Raw genomic sequence first — 23,972 nt, forward strand, 5'->3', positions numbered from 1 at the left:
CCTATCAAAGCATTATCAAACTATTAAAATATCCTATATATCATGCTAGGTCTAATCATATAAAAGTACATGATCATTCATAGCTTGATTGAGAGTTTAAAGACTACACCTAGAATACAAGTCCCACATCAACAATTAGCATTGTAAGTCTACAAAGCTCAAGGTCAATAAGCTTTGACTAGTCAATAATAATATTATCAATTTAATTATATATATATGTGTGTGTGTGTGTGTGCAGAGGGGGTTGTATGTGTGTATATATTTACAAACATATATTTATGTATATACCTACATATGTATATATACATATACGCACACACACTATATGTATGTATATATATATATATATATGCGTATATGTATACACACACACACACACACATATATGTATATATATACACACATATACACATATTTTTTTGTATATATGGGTGTATATATGTATATGTACATGTATATGTATATGTATATGTATATAGAAACATGAAAAGTTAGTTGATTGAAGCTCTAGATGGTTCTCAAGAACTCAAAGGGGTGATAATATTATAGGAGTTATTCTTCACCCTACCATGAATCTGGTAAGCTTCTCTAGAATCTTTCCTAACATGAAAAGTACCCAGCTTGCCATCGAGGAAGTCTATACAAGTAGAGCAAGAAAAGTAATGGAAATGCACAATGCAATATATAAGTTTAAAAAATTAAAGTAATAATATGATGTCATGAAATGAACAACCTTTTAACCCATAAGTATTTCAAGAGGAAGACATATGGTATAGATAAAATTCATATTATAAAGTAGATACTTGTAGTAATTATTACCATGACCAACAACCTAAAATCTACACTCTTTTGAATAAATAATAATAATATTTTAATAAGTCTGCATACCTTACTACTATCTCTTACATATCACTCTAAGAGAATTAAATTCACAATCACATATATTAGGGAAAAAAAATATTATAGCTATCCAAATCTCTTATAATGATAGGAATGAAGTAATCAGCTTCTATATCAAACTCCTACATTTAGCTCCATTCTTTCATATATTGCCATTTGCAATTCACTAATAATTTCATGTAATTTGAAATTCTATTTTTTATATTTCAACATAATTTATTAATCAAGTTTTTCAAATAGAAAACATAAAAACATTAACTATATGATAGCATAGTCATGTTTGAATTTCACATCCATATTTTATGGAGTTCATTAGAACAAAAAAATAAAATTTGCAAAGAAATGAGAAACATTAAATTCTCTACACCCATGGCAGTCAAATCATAGGCTTTCTAGTAAATAAAATGAATGCTATGAAAATTTCTATTTTTGAAGATGTCAAATATTAAGGATAATAAGAAGCAATGAAAACATTAAATATCATGAATAATCAGCCAATAAGTAGTTAGGGTGTGTTACTATTTGGTGACTTATATCAAGGAGTTGATAGTGAAAGTAAAATAATTACAAGATGGAAATAAAGAAAAGGATGACACATGGTTAAACAGAACATTTTTTGTGATTCAAGAATGTAGAAAAATTTCTCTTAGTGTGTATATGAATATATTGTAGGAAAAGCCCCAAAATGATTTATGTGTTCACAAAGAAATTGAATAATTAACAATTAGGTATGCTTGTGATGAAGGAGGACCATTAAGAGATTTTACTTTGTATACATTCAAGGAAATGGCTAAGAAGTAAACTAAAATGTGTATATTACCAAGAGGGACCCTTAGTATTTTTTAAAACCTTCTTTATATTTTAATAAAGAGAGTGGAATAAATAAAGAATAAAATGCATCTTATTCACTCCAACAAGTTAAGATTTTTGGAAAAAAAAAAACTATAATAGAAATTACTAGATGTGTGCTTCACTTTAGAAAAATAGTAGTTAAATTTTGGGATGAAGTATCTCATATTATAGCCAATATGTTAGTTTTTTTTCTAATATGTTTTAGAGTGTAGACTAACGTTCTTTCAGCAGTTATTTGAGAGACAAATGTGATCATTAAGGAAGATTATTTGCAAAAGCAGATATCTAGTTTTCAAATCAAATATAACGCCCCTTTTTTTATGATTGACAATTATAATGTAAATGTACATTTGGGTTTCATTCCCTCTTAATATGTAAATTTTTAATATTCCACTGCGGTATTCCCCTTTCAATATGTAATAATATAGGACATTCTTCCTAGGCTAGACTGGAGGTTTTCTTCTCCGTTCTTTCCTACTAGTGCCCATTTGAATGGAGTTTTGCTATTGTATTTCTTTTCTAAATTTAATAAAATTTATCAAGGCCTTGGCCATTCATTGATCAAAAAAAAAAAAAAAAGTATCTCATACTATGGTATATATCTTGAATAGATCACCTACTAAGGATATTTTAAACATAACATTAGAAGAGGTGTCGAGTGGAAGAAATCCTATAATATCTCCCTTTAGTGTGTCTAATTGTAATGCATATACCCATATTCTTAATAAAAGAAGAGGCAAAATTGAAAGAAAAAATGAGGAGTTCATAATGGTTGGAAATGATGATGAATGAAAAGTATGTAGGTTATACAATTTTAAAATAAATAAAATTTGAATTATTTGATGAATATATTTAAAGTAATCATCCTACAATGTTATCTTACTTTTCAATCTCAATTGAAGAAGATAATTCCACTTCTACTAATGATCAAAAACAAGGTGTATGATCTTATGTAGGAGGACAACAAATACAAGTCAAAGAATCGAGTGAAAGTGATGATAAAATGCACAAATTTTTTAGATGCATTCAAGAAATTTAGTAAGAAGGTCCTATTAATAATTTGGTGCCTATGCTTTTATGGTTTAAGTGATCAAGTTTGATACTCTAAGCATAGATCAATAATCAAAAGGAAAAGAGAAAAGGGAAGAGGTTATACAGGAGGAGTATAGCCTTTTTATCAAAAATCTAATGAGGAAATTAATAACAATTCCAAAAGGAAATCATTTGTTAATTGGTTGCAAGTGGACTTACAAAATAAACTTCACATAAGATCTAGTTATTGGAAGACACAAAGAAAGGTTAGTGGGTAAAGGTTTCTAAAAAAAGGTATAGCCTATACTAAAAGCTTTTCTCAAGCTACTAAAATGACTACCATTCATACAATAGCTTCTTTAGCTACAAATTTTGATTTGACTGTGTTTCAAATAGATGTAAAAAGTGCATTTATAGATGATGGTCTAAAAGAATAAATTTTCATGCAACAAGCACAATTATTTGATGAATTTGGTGAAGAAAATTTGGTGCATAAAAAAAACATATTATTTAATGGTCTTAAGAAAGCACCAAGGCCATGATACTCCATAATAAATGGTTTCTTCATTGATATAGGGTTTGAAAAAAGTAAAGCTAATCTAGATGGGTATGTGAAATGTAGTGAGGATAAAGTTTTTATTGCTATATCATAGGTGGATTACTTGATTATTATAGAAGACCACACACATGATAATGAAATAACCAAGAAACAACTTTAAAAATATTTTGAAATAATTGATAAAGGATTAATGCATTATTTCTTAGATATACATGTTTGAAAAGAAGAAGCATTATGCTTTCTCAAATAAAATATTATATTATTATATTAAGAAAATTTAACATAAGCGATCATAAACCATCTATTATACAACATGTGAAGTTGGATAGAAACTAAATTTGACCTCTACTCAAAAGAATGTTGGTAGAAAATTTTATAGATAACTTGTTGGCAATCTTTTGTATATTACAATGGGTAGACCAAATATTGCATATGTGGTTGATATTATATTCAGGTACATGGGAAATCTACACATTAAACATTTGAAATGACCTAAAAGAATATTAAAATATATGAAAGGTGCTTATGAACTTGGCACTGAATACAAGAATATGGAGGAGAGTCTACTTTATTTGGATATACACATTCTAAGTATGACAATAGAAAATTGACTTTAGGATAAATATTTTATCTTTGAATAAGAGCAATTTCTTGGAGCAAGGAAAAATAATTAACGATCTCATTTTCATCTATTAAGACTGAAGATATTGGTTTATCAAAGACACCACGAAATATATTTTGAATTAGACGACTATTTGAAGAAATGCATCATCCACAAGATTCTCCCACTATTATATTTTATGACAATAAAATCACTATCAAACTAGTAAAAAAAATTCTTCATATTATGTTAAGTCCAAACATATAAAAGTGAATGATCATTTATGATTTGATTGAGAAACAACTTTTAGAACTACAATTTTATAAAACACAAAATCAAATTACTAACGTATTTACAAAAGCATTGTCAATTATAAAATTCTTCAAACTGAGAGACTTGTTACATGCTCAAAATAGGTGACTTGTTATAGATGTTTGTCCATATGCTATTATTTAGTAAATAATTGTTTAGCTAACAAATTGGTTAGAGTAAGGACAATTATTTATTAAATAATTGACTTCTTTTAGAAGCAACTAGAAACCAATTTTGTTAAGATTGGTAAGTTATTTTATGTCTCAGCTATAGATTGTGAATCTTTATTGGCCATTGGTTTACCAATGAGAGTAGTATAAAAGGGGGTCTAGGGGGCATTTGGAGAATAAGAAGTTTGGAGAAACATTTGCAATGTTAGCAAATGAGTTTGTAAGTTTGCAGTGTTAGCAAACAATCTTGCAGTGTTAGCAAGGGTGTAGTGTTAGCATGGGAATAACAGTAGGGAATATCAATGGGAGAAATTAGGGGGTTGTCAGAGTTCTACTAGTGAGAGGCAAAGAATTTTGTATCTCTTATTTTTTTGAAGTTTAATATAATTCCTTACCTTTAGAACTGGTTTTCCCTTAGTGGTTTTTGCAAGGACAATTTGTCCAAAAATATTGTGTTCATTGTGTTGTGAATTTCTTTCCATACATTATTTGAAGTTGCAGTTGTGCTATTTTTTTTATATTAAGTTGTGAATTTATTTTTAGTAGTTTAATAATTGTTTATTATAGGAGAATAATAATTAGTAACTGCAATAGTTAATTTTCACATGGTATCAGAGCATTGTTGAGCATAGAAGAGGTTTGCCCTATGAAAAAAATTTTGATCTCTTTAAATTTATTAGTGCTTTAATCCCTTGAGATGGATTTAGCTAGTTTGAGAGATTAGGACAAATTGGATGGTGCCTCAAATTTTAGTGTCTAGAAGGCCAAAATTTCTTTATTGTTGGGAGAGAATGGTATCAAGAATGATGTTACTAGTGTTGTACCTATACCAATAGATGCAACATAGCTTGCAGCATATTAGAATCATGATACCAAGGCAAGGAGGATTATCTTTGATGGTGTCAAGGATCATATTGTTCCACATATATCAGAGCTAGATATAGTGAAGAAGATGTGGGACGCCATTCTGAATCTATACGATAATGCTACCACCAACAAGAAGATGATTCTCAAAGAGAAGCTAAAGAATATCTAGATGAACTAGGGTGAATATGTTACAAGTTACCTCAACAAGCTTAGAATTTTCAAGGACAAGTTAGCAGCTATTGGAGATAGCCCTATTGATGACGTGCTAGTAAAATAGCCCTAAATGGTTTTACTAAATAATGGGGTGTCTTTGTTCAAGTTTTTAGTGGACGAGATACCTTACCAAGTTGGGATCGACTATGGACTGATTTCACTTAGGAGGAGTTTAGACTAAGTCTTGTCAATGGCGCCAACAAGAGTGAAAAAAATGAAGTCAAACAAGAGAAGATTTCCCTAGCAGGTAAAGGGAAAGCAAAGAAGGGATCTAGCAAAGGATCAAACTCACAAAGTGAGAAGAAGAAGAAGGACCTTTCTAAGGTCAAGTACTTTGGATGTCATGAGTTTGGCCACTATGTCAGTGATTTCCTAGAGAGGAAGAAGGATAAGAAGCAGGTGGTAGCTTCAGCAAGTGCAGAAGAACTCTCCAAAAGAATGGAAGATGAATTTGCATTTATAGCTTGTATGGTAATCTCAACCTCATAGTGTGTTTGGTATATAGACAATGGGACAACATTTCATATGATAGGAGTTAGAGAGTACTTCTCTAGTTACAAGGAGGAGAACACCAACATCCAATTTTTTATGGGAAACTTGTCTAAACTCAAACCAGTTGGGAAAGGGACTATTCAGTTTCAAAGGGAGAATGGAAAGATAATTCCACTTCATGATATGTTTTATGTACCAAGCTTAGGTATGAATTTAATTTCTGTATTTTTTCTTCAAGATGGGGGTATAATGTACTCTTTAGAGGGACAAATGTGTTGGTTAATTACAATGATTGGAAATCACCTATAACTATTGGAATTAGGAGTGGTCACCTTTATAGGTTGCAGTTTGATACTCCAAAGGCACTCATGAGCAATAGTAATCCTAGAGATCTTGGAGAGCTATGGCATAGGAGGATGGGCCATATTCATCATGGAGCACTTAGATTGATTTGTGAGACGATGAAAAGTGTTCCAAAGCTGAGAACAAAGCATGATGATGTATGTAAGGGATGTGTGTTAGGGAAGTTCACAAAAAAATCTTTTCCAAGGAGTGACACCAAATCTAAGGGTGTTCTTAATCTAGCACATTCAGATGTTTGTGGACCAATGTCAATGAAATCTCTCAGAGGATATGAGTACTATGTTACTTTTATTGATGATTTCTCCAAAAAGACTTGGATATACTCCTTGAAGACTAAAGATGAGGTTTTCAGTCAATTCCAAGAGTTCAAGGCTCTTGTGGAGAATTCAACGGGAAAGAAGATAAAGGTTCTTCGGTCAAACAATGGAGATGAGTACAAAGGAAATGTCTTCTAGGAGTTCTACACCAAAGAAGGAATCAAGAAAAATTGGACTATTCCTTACAATCCACAATAGAATTGAGTTGTTGAGAGGAAAAACCATTCTATATTGGAGGTAGCAAGAGCTATGCTACATGACCAGGACATGCCATATTACTTATGGGTAGAGGCATGTAATACAATAGTCTATTTCCATAATAGAGTTCCACACAAGGTTCTAGGGAAGATGACACCAGAGGAGGTTTTCATAGGGAAGAAGCCAGATGTTGGTCACTTCAGGACATTTAAGAGTTTGGCATATTGTCATATTCCTAGAGATACATGTACAAAGTTAATTCAGACTACAAAGAGGGGGTACTTTGTTGGGTACAGTGAGACCTCATAGGCATATAGGATTTTCATTCCAAGGATTAAAAGAATTATTATTAGATGTGATGTCAAGTTCATGGAGGACAAGGCATTCAAGAGATCTAGAGATTTTCTTGTAGATGATGAGAGTGAGCAGCTAGCAGAAGCTCCAAAGCCAAGCTAAGGGCAACAAAGCTCAAGTACAATTACCAATACAAGTGTAGACTTAGGTAGTGAAGACTCACAAAGTATGGAGCAACAGGTACAACAAGAAATGCATCTAGAGGAGTTTGAGGTTGACATTTCATCCTCTATAGTTGGTAGTAGGAACCATATGGTTTCAGATACATAAAGGGATACTCAGGAGTTTGGAGGAGCTCCTAGGAAGAGTACTAGATAGAAGAGACAACCAACGAAGTTCAATGACTATGTGGCATTAGTTAGTCAGTTGTTAGATAGTGAGCCTTCTAGCTATCAGGAGGCTATAGAGCATTAGGTATGACAACATGCTATGGTTGAGGAATATTCCTCAATAATACAGAATGATGTGTGGTAGGTAGTGCCTAGATCAATAAATAGGACAGTATTTGGATGATGCTAGATCTATAGGATAAAGCATGGTTCAAGTGGTAGCATCAAGAAATACAAGGCAAGGGTGGTGGGCAAGGGGTTCTCTCGAAAGGAGGGAATAGACTGAGGAGAAATTTTCTCCAATTGCTAAGTATACTTCTATATGAGCTGTAATCTCACTTGTAGAACAAATGGGATAGCAAATCCATCAAATGGATGATAAGAAAACATTCTTTAATGGTGAGTTGGAGGAGGTATACATAAAACATCCAGAAGGCTTTGTAGCGCATAGCAAAGAGACCCAGATGTGCAGATTGAAGACAGCATTGTACGGACTCAAGTAGGCTCCTAGAGCATGTTATGACTACATTGATACATACTTGCAAAAAATGGGCTTTGTGAAGGTTGAAGCTGATGCTAATCTCTACTACTTGGTGATTGGGGGTGAGATTCTCATTCTTGTTCTTAATGTGGATGACCTGTTTCTTACAGGTTCACTAGGGCTCATAGTGGATTGCAAGACAAACCTTGCAGAAGAGTTTAAGATGAAGGATTTGGGACTTATGGACTACTTTCTAGGCATGGAAGTGTGGCAGATAGATGGAGAGATTTTCCTTGGTCAAGGAAAATATTGCATTAAAATCTTGAAGAAATTTTGGATGGAGGATTGCAAAGCCATGTCTACACCCATGATCACAAATTAGAGGAAGGTAGATACATCTAGGAAGAAGAATGTAGATCCCACTTTATATAGACAGTTGATTAGTTCACTTATGTATTTGGTCAACACTAGGCCAAATATAGCATTTGATGTTAACTCTCTTAGTTAGTTTATGGTTGAACCAAACAGAATGCATTAGACAGTGGCTAAGCATGTGTTGCACTACTTGCGTGGTACACTTGAGTATGGGATCAGATATGTTCGAGTTGAAGGTATTAGATTGTTAGGTTATACTGATGCAGATTAGGTAGGAAGTAGAATGGACAAAAGGAGCATTTCAGGGTGTTGTTTCAACTTGGGATTAGGAGTTGTTTCCTAGTCCAATGGAAAGCAGAAGTCTGTGGCTCTGAGTTCAGCAGAAGTTGAATACATAGCAACTAGCATGGTGACATGTGAAGCTATATGGCTTTGGAAGTTGTTAGTAGTTTTGTTTGGTTAGAAGGTCGAGACTACTATGATAGATTGTGATAATTAGAGTTGCATTAAGTTGTCTAAGAATCTAGTATTTCATAATAGGTCTAAACATATAGATATCAGATATCACTTCATCATAAATTGTGTACAAGGGGTTGATCAGCTACAGTACATATCTATAGAGGAGTAGGTAGCAAACATTCTGACTAAGGTGTTGGGAAAGACAAAATTCATCTTCTTTAGAGATAAATTGGGTGTCATGTAGAACAACTTGCTCACTAAGAGGGAGTGTTAGTTTTGGTAACTTAGACAACTATTTTTCTATATCCTATTATTTAGTAAATAATTGTTTTGCTAACAAATTGGTTATACTAAAATAATTGACTTCTTTTAGAAGCAACTAGAAACCAATTTTGTTAGGGTTGGTAAGTTGTTTTATATCTCAATCGTCCATTGTAAATCAATCTTGGGTGTTGGTTTACCAATGAGAGTAGTATAAAAGGGGGTCTAGGGGGCATTCAGAGAATAAGAAGTTTGGAGAAACACTTGCAGTGTTAGCAAATGAGTTTGTAAGTTTGTAGTGTTAGCAAGGGCACAGTGTTAGCATGAGAATAGCAATAGGGAATATCAATGGGAGAAATTAGGAGGTTATCGAAGTTTTATCAATTCGAGGCAACAAATTTTGTATCTCTTGATTTGCTAAAGTTCAATATAATTCCTTATCTATAAAATTAGCTTTCCCTTAGGGGTTTTTCTAAGGACAATTTGTCTAAAAATATTGTATTCCTTGTGTTGTGAATTTCTTTCCATATTTTATTTGCGAAGTTGCAGTTGTGTTATTTTTTTGATATTAAGATATGAATTTATTTTCTGTAGTTTAATAATTGTTCATGATAGGAGATTAATAATCACTGACTGCAATAGTTAATTTTCACAGTGAAGATCTATTACATATAAATATAGCAGCCTATTTCTCATTCTATATGTAAGAAAATTATGATGCTCTTTATAATGAAAATGATCATTTCTCAATGTTGAAAAATTATTTAGTTTCTGCTCTATTGTACATTTATACTCTTGCCCTATATTTAGGGTTATTTTTAGATTGCTCATCAATACTATTAGCTATTAGAATAGTTTATACAAATTCTATTAGCTATTAGAACACTTCACCCTATCATATTTTAAAATGGAAAACATAGGGTTACCAAGGTTTGATTTTATTGATTAGCATGAGGGTGTTCAAAGGAAAGATGAGAGAAATGCAAGTGTTTGTCCCACTCTTCGCTCAGCTAGTACAACATTCGCTAGACCTCCTTGCTCCTCCTCCTTTTTTTCTACGCCGACTCTGCCAAATAATCCTCACTGTGAGGCTAGTCAAGGAGTGGAAAGTTGAGCAGTGCTTTTGATCCCCACATTTTAAAAGCAGCACGGTCACATGCCAGCTGTGAGAAATAAATCACAACTTTAAAAACTGCACAACCCAAAATTTCACTCGGCACAAACTATTGCTGAGTGCCAATTTTTCTTGGCACATGAAGGTGCCGAGTGGCAATTTTCTCAGCACGTGAAGGTACCAAGTGACAGTTTTCTCAACATGTGAAGGTGCCAAGTGACAGGTAGTAGGTGTTGAGTTAGCTTGACACAAGAAGAGCTTGGTACTCAAAGGCAATTCTCGGCAGTCACTAGAAAGTGATAAACAATAGAAGAGGATGCCGAGTGTTTTGTTTCATATACTTAATGTTTTTACCACTTAAGATAGAGAGCCAAGCTAAAGTATTCAACAAGACACTTCTCAGAAAAATAAATGAATAGATGAAGACTAATGGATTCAAGTATGCCTTCTTGTTTTTCTATTCAACTTTGATTAAAAACATGACAAAATCTAAGAGCATTCGGATTCAACCAGAAAACCCTAAAATAACTCTAAACTGGTAAAACTTCAAACTTCAATGAATTTTAAACTTGCAGCTCTAATGGTTGCATACAATGGTGCCTGGAGAAATCACTGCTTCAACAAGACAAAACCACAAATAGAAAACTTACAGAGTGAATAAGGGAAACACTTACCAACTGGATATGTTGATATCTTTCCTTTTGCTTTGCTCTGCTCTGCAACTTCTATCTTCTCTATTTTGTTGAACTAACTCTCTGAATCTGAATGAATGTAGAAAATATTCCTTTTGTCATACTTTTCCCCCTCTTTTTTGATTTCAAAAACTCACCCACCGCAGTTATTGTTTCTATCTGTTCTGAAGTCTGTCAGGTGGTAGGTGGACATTTGGCTCCAGGGACAAATGGCCATTGCATTTAATATTCCAACACTCCCCCTTTGTCTCGAGCTAAACAAACAAAAATCACTACTGATCCAAATCAACTACACCAACACTCTCTCTTAGGTGTACAAAAGTTCCAATGCCTAATAGCTTAGTAAAAATGTCTACTAGCTGTTGCTCAGACCTGCAAAATTAAATTTTGATATCCCCATTCTCTACCAACTCTCTGATGAAGTGATATCTAATCTCAATATGTTTCCTTCTCCCATGGAAGACTAGATTCTTAGACAATGCAATTGATGAAATGTTGTCACAATAAATTGTGGTTCCATCCTCTTGCCTTTCATTCAAATTTTTCAAGATCCTGTTTAGCCAAGTCGCTTGACATGCTGTTGCATTTGCTGTTATATATTCAGCCTTTACTATAGATTGAGCAACAATAGGTTGTTTCTTGGATGCCCATGAAATTGCACCCGATCCCATATGAAACATGTATCCGGAAGTGCTCTTCCTATCATCTATACTTCCAGCCCAATCACTATCAGTGTAACCCACCAACTTAAAATCATTATTCGCAGTATAAAAAATTCCAAATCCCTTGGTATCTTTCACATATCTTAGGATCCTCTTTCCTGCTTGCGGTTGGGAATCCTTTGGAATTTTCATAAATGTGGAAGTTAGACTTACTGCATGCATCAAGTCTAGTTGAGTTTCAATCAAATACATTAAACTTCCAACCATACTCTTGTATAGTGTTGGATCCATTCTCTTGCTAGAGTCTTCCTTGCTCAACTTCAGACCTATTGCTGTTGGTGTTGGGGTTGCCTTACTGTTCTGCATTTTGAATCTCTCCAAGATCTGCCTTGTATATTTTTCTTGAGAGATACAAATGCCATTATGCATTTATTTTACTTCTATGCCTAGAAAGTACTTCAAGAGACTAATGTCTATCATTTCAAATTCTTTTTTTATGGCCTCTTTGAACTCACCAATTAGAGCCTTGTCATTACAAGTAAAAATTAAATCATCTACATACAAGACAACAATGAACACATTACCATTTTCTTCTTTGATATAGAGAGTAGGCTCACCATTGCTTTTGCTAAAGTTATTGCTCATCAAATATGAGTCAATCTTACTATATCATGCCCTTGGAGCTTGCTTGAGCCCATAAGGAGCTATTTTCAATCTATATACTTTGTTCTCTTCACCTGCAATTTCATAACCAGGTGGCTGCTCCACATATACTTCTTCCTTCAATACACCATTTAGGAAGGTGGACAACACATCCATTTGATATACCTTCCATTTGTGTTGAGCTACAATTGCTATGACAGCACACATAGTTTCCATTCTTGCAAGTGGAGCATATGTCTCATCATAATCTCTGCCCTACTACTTTTTGTAGCCCTTGACTACCAACCTTGCCTTATGCCTATCAATCTTGCCTTCAGCATTGCATTTGGTCTTGTAGACCCATTTCACTCCAATCACTTGCTTCTTGGGAGGCAAATCAGTTAGCTCCCATGTCTCATTCCTTTCTATAGCATCTATCTCCTCATCCATGGCCTTACACCATTTCTTCTTTTTAATAGCTTCTTCAAAATATATTGGATCACTATGAGAAAATGATGCAAAATTAACACTCTCATCATAATCTTCATACCTTGCATCTTGGTATATCTCCCTAAGACTCTTGGTCTTTCATGGTAACAGGGAGAAGAGTGTGGGATCTGAATCTTCACTGATGCTACTTTGCTGACCGACTCGGTCTTCACTAGTACTCGACACTGACACTCAGTCATGCCCAGAAGAGCTCGGCAATGACTGAGGTTGCTTGTCTTTTCTTCTATTTTCTCCTTCTTCTTTCTGTTCATCAGCATCTTCTTTACTCATAATTGACACTTTACTTGAAGTGCTCGGCGACTCATCAGTTAGACCATACCAAGACTGATTTTCAAGAAATTCCACATCTCTTTAGAGAATCATCTTGTTGTTCAATGAGTCATACAATCTATATGCCTTTGATTCTGAGTTGTACCCTATGAAGATGCACTTCACACCTTTGTCATCCAATTTCTACCTTTTTTCTTTAGGCACATGTGCATATGCAACACTTCCAAACACCTTTAGGTGTTCAACTATCCATCTTTCTCATGACCATGCTTCCATTGGAATTCTATCACGAATTGCCTTTGTAGGACACCTATTAATTAGGTAAATTTCTATTGCCACAACCTCTCCCCAAAATTCAATTGGGAGACCTTTCTCTTTCATCATGCTCCTTGCCATTTCAACAATGGTCCTATTTTTTCTTTCAGCCACTCCATTCTGCTATGGTGTATAGCTAGCTATGAGCTCTTTCTTTATGCCATGTTTCCCTCAAAAATTTACAAAATAATTGGAGGTATACTCCCCTCCTCTATCTGATTTAAGGACTTTGATATAGTGTCCACATTCTCTTTCAACCTGGGCTTTAAATTCTACAAATTTATCAAATGCTTTAGATTTATTCTTTAAGAAATACACCCATGTCCTACGACTGAAATCATTAATAAATGTCATGAAATAAGTGCTCCCCCCAATGGAAGTAACTTGCATAGGAATGATTAGGTCAGTCTGCACTAACTCTAATGGATATCTAGCCCTCTTAAAAAATTTAGAATTAAAGGGAAGCCTATGTTGCTTACCCAAAATACAAGCCTCACACTTGTCACATTAATTTCCTATACATGGCAAACCTTCTACCATTCTTTTATTTTTTTTATAGTTAAAAAAGGGACTTCAAAATAAAATAAAATGAACAAATTCTTAGTCAAAAAAATTATAAAAATTATAAGCATAAAATTCATACAATTCTACATATTTCATCAGTTTACATCATCTTCATATTTTAAACACAAATACCATTTTTTTTGTCATTAATGTTGAACTGTCACATTCTGATATCACATGTTTTTATAAAAGGTGACACAGGTTTGTGCTTTTACCCTAAGACAACAAATTTAAACCGACATAGCCAAGATGACCATACCTGAGGTGCCATAGCTATGAGGAGTCTTCAATTACACTCCTTAGAGTTGATTGTGTGGGAGGTGCAACACCAAATTGAGATGAGAAACATATCTCTATCTTCAAGGGAAACATTTTGTTCTTTGTCATTTGAGCTGTTGTAAGTAAGTTCTTGCTCCCACCCTTTTCATGAATGACACACGTGCCATTCTCCATCAGCACTTTGTATCCATTTTGAATGAGCTGACTAGTGCTCATCAAATTGTGCTTCATACCAGGGACAAAACTCATATTTTGTATGTCATTCTTCTCACCTTGCTTGGTGCGGACCATAATAGATCCTTTGCCCTCTACTGGTAGGGTTCCATTGTTATCCATTTTAATCTCAAATTTGAAACTCTTGCCAATGAATGGAAACAAAGTTTCATTACCACTCATGTGGTTGCTACATCCACTATTGAGGTCTCAAAACTTAGGGCTTCCTTCTTCACCAACATTACACATGATGAAGGCAGTGGCATTGTTTCCACTTCTCATGTTCACATCAGCCACATTTGCTTATTTTGATTGATCATTTTGCTTCTTCCAACATTCACTTACATAATGCCCATATTTATGACACTAGTAGCATTCTACATTACTCCTATTTGAGTTGTAGTTTTTCTTACCTCCTCTTGAAGTATTTTGTGAGCTACTTGCTCCATCTACTCTTCTTGAGCTTTCTGCTAAAACATTTCTTTGTCCTCCATTACCTCGGCCTCTCCCTCTAGAGCTTTTACCTAAGCCATTTCTTCATCTCCACCTTGCTCTTGGATTTGACTAAGCCTTGAATGCTTGCTCTTGGGAAGAAGAAGTTGCAGATTTGTTGATCCTATGCTCATGGGTTTTAAGAGTACCTATCAACTCATCCATTGTCAAAACAGTGAGGTATTTTGCCTCTTCTATGATCATGACCAAATTGTCATATTTATGAGATAAACTCCTCAATATCTTTTCCACTATCCTCTGCTCTTGATAGTCTTCTCCATTTGATTTCAATTGATTAATCACATTGGAGGTCCTTGAACTGAAATCTACAATTGATTCATTTTCCTTCATTTGAAAGTTCTCAAACTCCCTCCTTATATTTTGTAGCTTTACTATATGAATTGTATCAGTCCCCTTGAAGTTTGTCTCAAGGATATCTCATGCTTCTTTTGCATAATTTGCTACTACAATCTTTGGGAATACTATCTCTATCATTGCTGCTTCAATCAAACTTAATACCTTTGCATCTTTCCTCCTTGACTCTTTTAAATGAGTCTTTTGATTATTGGTAAGAGCAGCATATTGAGTTGGGTCTCTCACATCATTGAACCCATTAACTACAAACTCTCACAAATCATTTGCAACCATTATCGTTTTCATCTTCTTTGCCCATGCATCATAATTTTGCCCATTAAAGGATGGTTGTTGGTGCCATATCTTTTCTGTATTTACTGCCATGTCAAATATCCTAAGAAAATAAATGCCCTAACTCACTGTGGATGTGAGGCCTCAAAGCTCTGATACCATGTGAGAAATAAATCACAACTTTAAAAACTGCACAACCCAAAAATTTTCTTGGCACAAACTATTATCGAGTGCTAGTTTTGCTCGACACATGAAGGTGTCGAGTGGCAATTTGCTCAGCATGTGAAGGTGTCAAGTGGCAGGTTGCTCGGTACGTGAAGGTGCCAAGTGATAGGCAGTAGGTGCCGAGTTAGCTCGACACAAGAAGAGCTCGGCACTCAAATGCAATGCTCAACAGTCACTAGAAAGTGATAAACAACAGAAGAGAATGCCGAGTGTTCTGTTTCATATACTTAATATTTTTACCACTTAAGACAGAGAACCAAGCTAAAGTATTCAACAACAAACTTCTCAAAAAAATAATGAATAGATGAAGAGCAATAGATTCAAGTATGCCTGCTTGTTTTTCTATTCAACTTTGATTAAAAACATTACAAAATCTAGGAACATTCAGCTTGAACAAGAAAACCCTAAAATAACCCTAAACTGGTAAAACTTCAAACTTCAATGAACTTTAAACTTGCAACTCTAATGGCTGCATACAATGGTGCCTGGAGCAATCACTGCTTCAACAGGACAAGACCAACAATAGCGAACTTACAAAGAGAACAAGGGAAACACTTGCCAACTGGATCTGTTGATCTCTTTCCTTTTGCTTTGCTCTGCTTTGCAACTTCTATCTTCTCTGCTCTGCTGAACTGACTCTCTGAATTTGAATGAACGTAGAAAACATTCCTTTTGTCATACTTTTCCCCCTCTTTCCTAATTTCAAAAACTCACCCACCATAGTTATTGTTTCTATCTGTTCTGAAGTCCGTCAAGTGGTAGGTGGGCATTTGGCTCTAGAGAGAAACGACCATTTTATTTAATATTCCAACACCGCTACCTCCACACTTTCAAAGGTACCAAGCCAAACTCTATCCCCTTTCTTAGCAAGATCTCATAGTTCTACTGCAAATTTAACCCACGGTCGGAACCAAACTCCCCTGTGGTGTGGCGCCGCCTTCCTCTTTGAAGCCACCACCGCCTCTTTGCATGGACACCGTTTTGTTTCCCACGCAGCAAAATCTTGTGGTTGCATACGTACGTTAGTACAAGTCGGCGGAGGAAGACATGGAAACTTCTCTTCATCTAATGAATTTCCCTCCTCAACTCCAACCATGGAGTAGTTCTATATAATTTCGTTATCTATCTCATTCCAATTATGATTAATGGCTGTCTCTGAACCAAAATTGGCATCCGTAATATGACAGAAATCAGCAAATGAGAAAGTATCGTCAGCGTCCCCCAACAAAAACTGACTAATGCTGTGAAGTACGTCCATGCTTATACTTTTCGCTTTTCTCGTTTTCTAAAAATAGATTATTGAAGGGCTCATTTATAGCCATTTAATAAAAATCTAAACAAACCATTGGCCTCTCTCCAAACTGGTCAAAATGGTGATATTGAGGGCAACTTGACTGAAATTTTATCCATTACCGCTGAATGTCTAGATCCATTTTGAACGTGGCAATGTGGCTTTACATATTATAATAAAATACATATTATAAAAACCCCACGTACACAACTTGCTCATTTTATATTCATTTATTGCTTGGTCTTTGGGCAGCAAGTAGTGTTGATGGTGAGGTCATCACGCACATTTTATTTCTTTTGGGGCGCGTTCGGTGAGCTGAATAAGAATATGTATTCCAAAAATTTTGTATTCTTTTTTTGGATGCATCAAAACAGGATTGGAATACGAGGTAAAATAGGAATACGTATTCCAATTTTGGCCCAAAAATGGAGTTTTGCAATTCCATCCAAATAGGTGGTATTGGAATACGTATTCTTATTCCATTTTTTTTAATTTTAGAAAACATAAATTTTCAGGGCCGTGAATTCCCATCAAATATTCGCTGAACCAAACGGAAAACAGGTATACGTTCTATTCCACAATACATATTTTAGAATACGTATTCCTATTCCGCTCACCAAATGGACCCTTGCCTTCGTCAAGTTGTATCTTCGTCATCTCATGCGGAGACAAACTAGTTGAATATTGATAGCACTATATATTCTGCTTTGAAAATGAATGGGAGAGATTCAATGGTCCACAGTTCAGATCACCGTCTTCCTGGCGTTTGGTTTTACTTGATCTTAAACTGTCCAGCCGTGCATAGTCTCGCTAAGTGTTCTATCAAAAAAAGCGAAAAGTATAACGATTTTAATATTTGAACTGGACCATTCGATTTCACATGAGAGATGTAAAATTTCGCACTGTTCATGGAGTGTCCAACAGAGGACCGCCGTCTAAAATTCGCAACAATTTTCGTTTTGTTTCGTTGGGTTTATTGATGGAAGTTATTTACAATCTAATGAGCAAGCACGAAATTGAGAGTACGATTTATCCTTAAAAGAAATACGAATGATAATATAGATATTTTTAAAAACAATTAAAGCTTAAGAGAGAAGTTGTTTCAAAAAGGTTATATAGAAGTGAAATTAAACAAATAATTTATTGGTTATAAGATCAATAGCAATAAATTATAAATTAAATTTTTTGTCCTTTTAACAGAAATTAGATAAAAGGAATCTAAGAATTTACCCTTGTAAATATCAAAAGGCTAACAATAACAAAGAAGAATCTTATTATATCTTTAAGTGTTGCATTATGAGTTTCTCGAGTTTCCCTCTCTCTTTGACATAGACCAACACTGGGCTACCTTGTTTGATTGTAGCTAACAAATGTCGAGCATCCCACACAAATTGATGAAAATATATTCATGCCTTATACAATACATAAGGGTAATTGAGCATTACAATAAGCTCATCTCTCATAATATCTAACTCTCATGTTAGAATATCCAAGAATATATTGTGGGTGAACATTCACCACTTATTCATATTCATTACACATAAAAGCATAATTAAATACACCAAAATTTGTAACTCTAAGTTTGTACGAAACAAAAGATAACAATATCAAAAGTGTTCACTCGTAGATAACTACCTTGGGTCAACTATAGCTCAAGCAATCCAAGCTTCCTCTCCACCTTAATCTCTTCCTAAAATATTATTCCTCACTTGTTTCTCATTTCTGGACACTACTCACATCTTATATTGAGGGAGAAACGGAAGTAACTACAATCGTACCCATACTATATTTTATCATTTCCTTCTCTTCTATATCAATTTAATCCTTATATACTTAATGTATTTTGTTTCCCAAGCCTTTCCTAACTTGTATTATGTTGAGTACAAGAGTTAAATTAGTTCTTCTATCTTTGAGTGGAAATAATTGTAATCTTCCTCTATACTTACCATAAAGAACATTTATTGACATTTACTTTGCATAACATAATGATATATAAACTATAAGGAGACCCTCTAAAGAGCATTTCTCGCAAACTTTCCCTCGTTTATCTAGTTAAGGGGAATTTTAGAGTGATTTATTTACTTAAGCTCACATTAACTTGCCATATTCACATGTTTCTTTATGATGCTATCATTCATCTACAAGTAATCACCTCTCAAAATTGGATCTAAAGTGACTGATTCAACCTCACCTAGATCCCAAATTTAGTGTTTTACTATTAATCACTAAACCTCCCCAATTTGGGGTTATGTACCCAAATAGTAATACTATGATCATTGAAGATAATATAATATAATTTTCCCCAAGTTGTGCAATTATAAGAAATTTTTTGCAAATGTGCATGAGAAACTATATGTGCTTATATAAAAATTCATGGTTCTCAATAACTTAATTTTTTTGATATTGATGATGTAATATTAGTAATCTCAATGACAAGGATATAATATAATAGTCCTTAAATTTTTCACATAATATTCTTTCACAATATTGAGAAGAGGGATTCCTAAACTCTTACTAGAATCATCGTGCAAGAATCAACAAGTAATTACCCCTACATCCCTTGAATCTATTTCAGCTAAAAAATATTTTTTTCAACATCCTTGAAATTAAGAAAACTACAAAGGACAATGTTGGATGGATGGAGATCCTCCTTAGTCTTTCCTTCTCATATTTTATGATACATTTGTAGATAAATGATGTCAAGAAGTCACTCTAAAACCCTTACATTAGTACTTCTAGTGTAATTTCCATACAAGAAATTAAAAATGATTTATTAAGAAAAATTAGACCTATATGTTATAACACTAAAAAAACACAATTTGATGAACTAAAAGTTTAAAGTAATAGTTTATTTTAGTCCAATATATATGTTTCAATAAAATTGGTTTCACAAAATATATTTTAGCCAATATTCTTTAACTTTACAATTTAACCAATTTGGCTTATTCTTTTCTAAGAGGTTTTGATTTGATAAATTTCCCATTCAACATATTGGATTTGATTCATATGTGGTCCAAATTTAGATTTTTATAGTTTTTATTATAAATTTATCTCTCTTTCTAAAGAAAAATAATATTATTCCAATTAGCACTTTGGTGCCTTTTTTATTACAAACTCAATAGGATTAAGGTGTCATATACTTTGTAAGTTTGTTCTATTTCACAATTCAAACATCCTTGGAAAATGTCTTTAGGCACTTAGGGTGCATCAGGAAAATTATATGTAATATATTTCCTAGTAATATTATTTGTAATATATTAATAAGAAGTTGTGGGTTTCACAAGCAATAGTAAATGCCCAAGTTGTGATTAAAATTTGGTTTAATCTTAATTCTTTCACATGTGGACAACTATAGTAGAATAATTAATGATATGCAAAGTCAACCAATGGTAAACATTACATTAATGTAATGTTTACCATCTATTTTAGGGTGACCAAGTTGGAAGAAAAATTTGGGGACCAAATTAGTGTATTTTTTAGTTTAATAGAAGTAATTTAAGGGTTAGTGATGTTTGGAATGAAATCCTTCATAAAATGACTATTTTTTTGTTTTGGAGCTCCTTTTGTACCATATGAAAAACAACATGGATATAAAATTTATAAAGGATATATGAATACATTGTTACTTTACATGAATGAAGATAAGTGAGAGACATAAGAAGGTTGGTCAAAAGTACACGTGTACTAAAAAACTAAGGTGAAAAGGAAAATGAAAGTGAATGTATTTTAATTATATTTATTTGCAGTAAACCATATTTAGCCTCTCTTCCTTATTAATATTTTAGCCACATTTGTTAATAAATTAATTTTTTACAAAAAAATTTTCAAAATAGTTGTTTTATCACATGATATGCTTTCTATTTCCATTTTAACCAATTTTTTTAAAAACCTTTGAATACACTAGTGTAATTCAAGTTGTTGTAAACTCTATCATTATATATAAGTACTACATAAAACTACACATTCACTTTAAAAATTATATTTTTCTATTATTAGTTGATTATTATAAAATTAGGACAAAAAGATAGTTTCTATAAAGAATGGATGAGCTACTTTGTACAAGTGAAAAGTCACTTCAAGAGGAAATAATAGACTACATGACAACTAAGTAATAAAATCCTACTTTTTCTTTTTATCAAATCTCTAAAAAGACACTTTTAGAGTGGATTTTTAAAAAGAATCTTCTAAAATGATTTTTTTTTACCATAGTCATACAGTTATAATTTTAAATACTTAATTTAATAAAAATGTTGCAATTGTTATGTTTGATTTGTTTATCATTATTAAAAGAAATCATAAATTTCTATAATTATTTTACAAGGCTAAAAATTTCTTACTAGAATATATACCAATTTTAAACTTAAATAAGCATATAAACTTGTTGATAAAAGTATTAAAACAGAGAAATTATAGAGCTTAAAACGTATAAAATGAAAATAGAGAAAGAAGAAACTTCAACTTGATTTTATTGAGTAGTGGAAGTCTATTTATACAATAGATTGACCCATCAATGTTTCTAAATGAATAGAAAATGGATTGACAACATACTTCATGATTGATAGCACAAACATGAAAATGGACTACTCTTGACAGCTAACTGGATCTAAGAGGTTAGTCATTTGTTCTTATTGGAACTCTTTGCTTCCAACAATGCAAACATGAGTTCCCACATGTCCAGCTAAGATTATTCATTATTCTAACAAAAAGTTGCTCTATGCACTAACATATTTACACTTTAGATCGTTTAGAAACAAGGAAAAGAAAATGGCCCCTCATAAAGGAACTCTCTATCAAGGAAAGAGGATTAATGATAATCCATGTTCCAATTATCATTCATGTATTGTACCAATTGTAATCCATTAGTATATCTAATAACTAGGAAAAGAAGTTGGTAATTGAATCAATTATTAGTAACTAAATCAATTGTGAACCATTATTTGTATCAATAGCAATCGTTTGTTTCTTGACAAACTTGTGTAGGTATTAGATTGCACAAAAGTTATAAGCAATTAAATCTTCCTTTGAAACCTGATGTTTTTTCAATTTTTTTGTGGTTTTCCACAACAAACTATGCACATCATGAAGATCAAATGATGAAAATTAGAAAAATCTGAATTTTTAAAATTTTGGTCAATGGTACATTTTGTCAATTAGCCATGTCCTTTGATATAAAATATAATTTGTTTACCATACTTTATGATGTCATAGCCACGAGTCATGCTGTTGTTTTCCGTAGCATGCATGCCTTATCCACACTAATGGATGTCTGACATATCGGCTGCACCCGCCTTTGTAAAAACGTGCACAATGAACATCGACATCCTCCTCCCCTTTCCACCATTCAACGATTTTGATCGCTTCCCTCCACGCCTATAAAATCTCCACTTTCACAACGCACAAAAATGATATATACCCAAAACGTACCAGCGTCTCAAATATATATCAATTGAATCATGGGTGTTTAGATCATTCACCACCACCACCTCCACTTCGCTCTTTCATTAAGAGATTACCCAACATCTATTGTAGATCCCATTTTTGGTTCATGGAATTCTAGTTATTATAATTCGAACGACATGCAGAATGAAATGATACATGGATCTTTTGATGCACAGAATTGTGCGAGTTCACCAGAAGAAACGAGTAAACGAGTGGTGATTTTCTTAGAAAAAGGAAGCCCAAGAAGAGGTGTACATCTCTGGTGTGTCGGTTCCTCCGCCACGTGAAGACGTCGTTGTAGAGAAGCAAGGTCGTCTTGCCTGGGAAGGAAGCCCAAGAAAAGGTGTACATCTCTTGGTGTGTCGGTTCCTCCGCCACGTGAAGACATCGTTGTAGAGAAGCAAGGTCGTCTTGCATGGGAAGCGCCGCCATCATGCAAAATCAGATGCAATGATATTGTCAGTCCTGTTTTCAGTGGCCAGCTTTATACACTAAGGAAGAAATTAAGCTTGGAAAAGTAAGTCAAACTTTGACTATTTAACACTTTTGCAGTAGAAATCAAGCCTTAATGTGTGATGTTTAAGCTGTTCGATTTTCAGCAGGGGAGTTTGGGATAAACTCCCTCTCAACGAAAATGACTCCGACGATATGCTGCTCTACACCCTCCTCAGGGAAGCCGCAAACAACGATTGGTTTCCAGTTACACCGCAGCCTGCAATTCATAATCATCTAATTACGTCGGTTCCTCCGCCACCCGTGAGTTACGTACGACAAGATTTTCCTGCATGTGAAACTGCATCGCCAAGCAAGGAGACGGTGGCGGCTTCGCAGAGGAACGCGGCGGCGCATTACAGAGGAGTGAGGCAGCGGCCGTGGGGTAAATTTGCAGGCAGAAATACGAGATCCCGCTAAGAAAGGAGCCCGTGTGTGGCTTGGCACCATTGAAACTGCGGAGGCCGCAGCCCTCGCATATGATCGTGCTGCTTTCAGAATAAAGGGATCCAAAGCACTGCTCAACTTTCCACTCCTCCACGCGAGCACCGCTGAGGATAAAGGAGAATCGGGCATATTGAGTGAAGAGAAGAATTTAGCAGTGACGACGAAGAGGAAACGAGAAGTTGCAGAGGATTTGTTTACTCCGTTTGATGCGATGGACAAATTCGACTCCTCCTCTCCAAACTCAGCTCTCTCGTTTGAAGAGTTCCTTAGCTAACCAGCCCCTTTTTTTGGTCAACAGTCGGCTATTATTGTAAGATCGTCTGCTACTAGAACATTCTGATTGCGAATTCTTTATTCATTCATTTATCATTTGAATTAAATAAATTTTAATCCGATTTTTATAATTCTTTGACTCAAGCAATGTGTTGTAATATTATGTCAACTATTATTTTTTAATGAAGTGTATATAGTATAATTTGATTTCGAATTCAATTGTGTTAGTTATTTTAACATATATATTTGGAGTCACAGATGGCGCAAGAATA

The 23,972-nt window shown here is 34.0% G+C and overlaps 2 pseudogenes; one reads left to right on the forward strand and one right to left on the reverse strand.

Annotated features, from left to right (window-relative positions):
* Positions 1 to 10,226: 10,226 nt before the first annotated feature.
* On the reverse strand, positions 10,227 to 17,016 carry LOC149550956 (ethylene-responsive transcription factor 1A-like; annotated as a pseudogene).
* Positions 17,017 to 22,625: 5,609 nt separating this feature from the next.
* LOC149550957 (ethylene-responsive transcription factor 2-like) lies at positions 22,626 to 23,701 on the forward strand (annotated as a pseudogene).
* The last annotated feature ends 271 nt before the right edge of the window (positions 23,702 to 23,972 follow it).

This window comes from Cupressus sempervirens, chromosome 6, assembly GCF_028749045.1.
Source record: "Cupressus sempervirens isolate cs-2001-9-10 chromosome 6, ASM2874904v1, whole genome shotgun sequence".
Classification (NCBI taxonomy): Eukaryota; Viridiplantae; Streptophyta; class Pinopsida; order Cupressales; family Cupressaceae; genus Cupressus; species Cupressus sempervirens.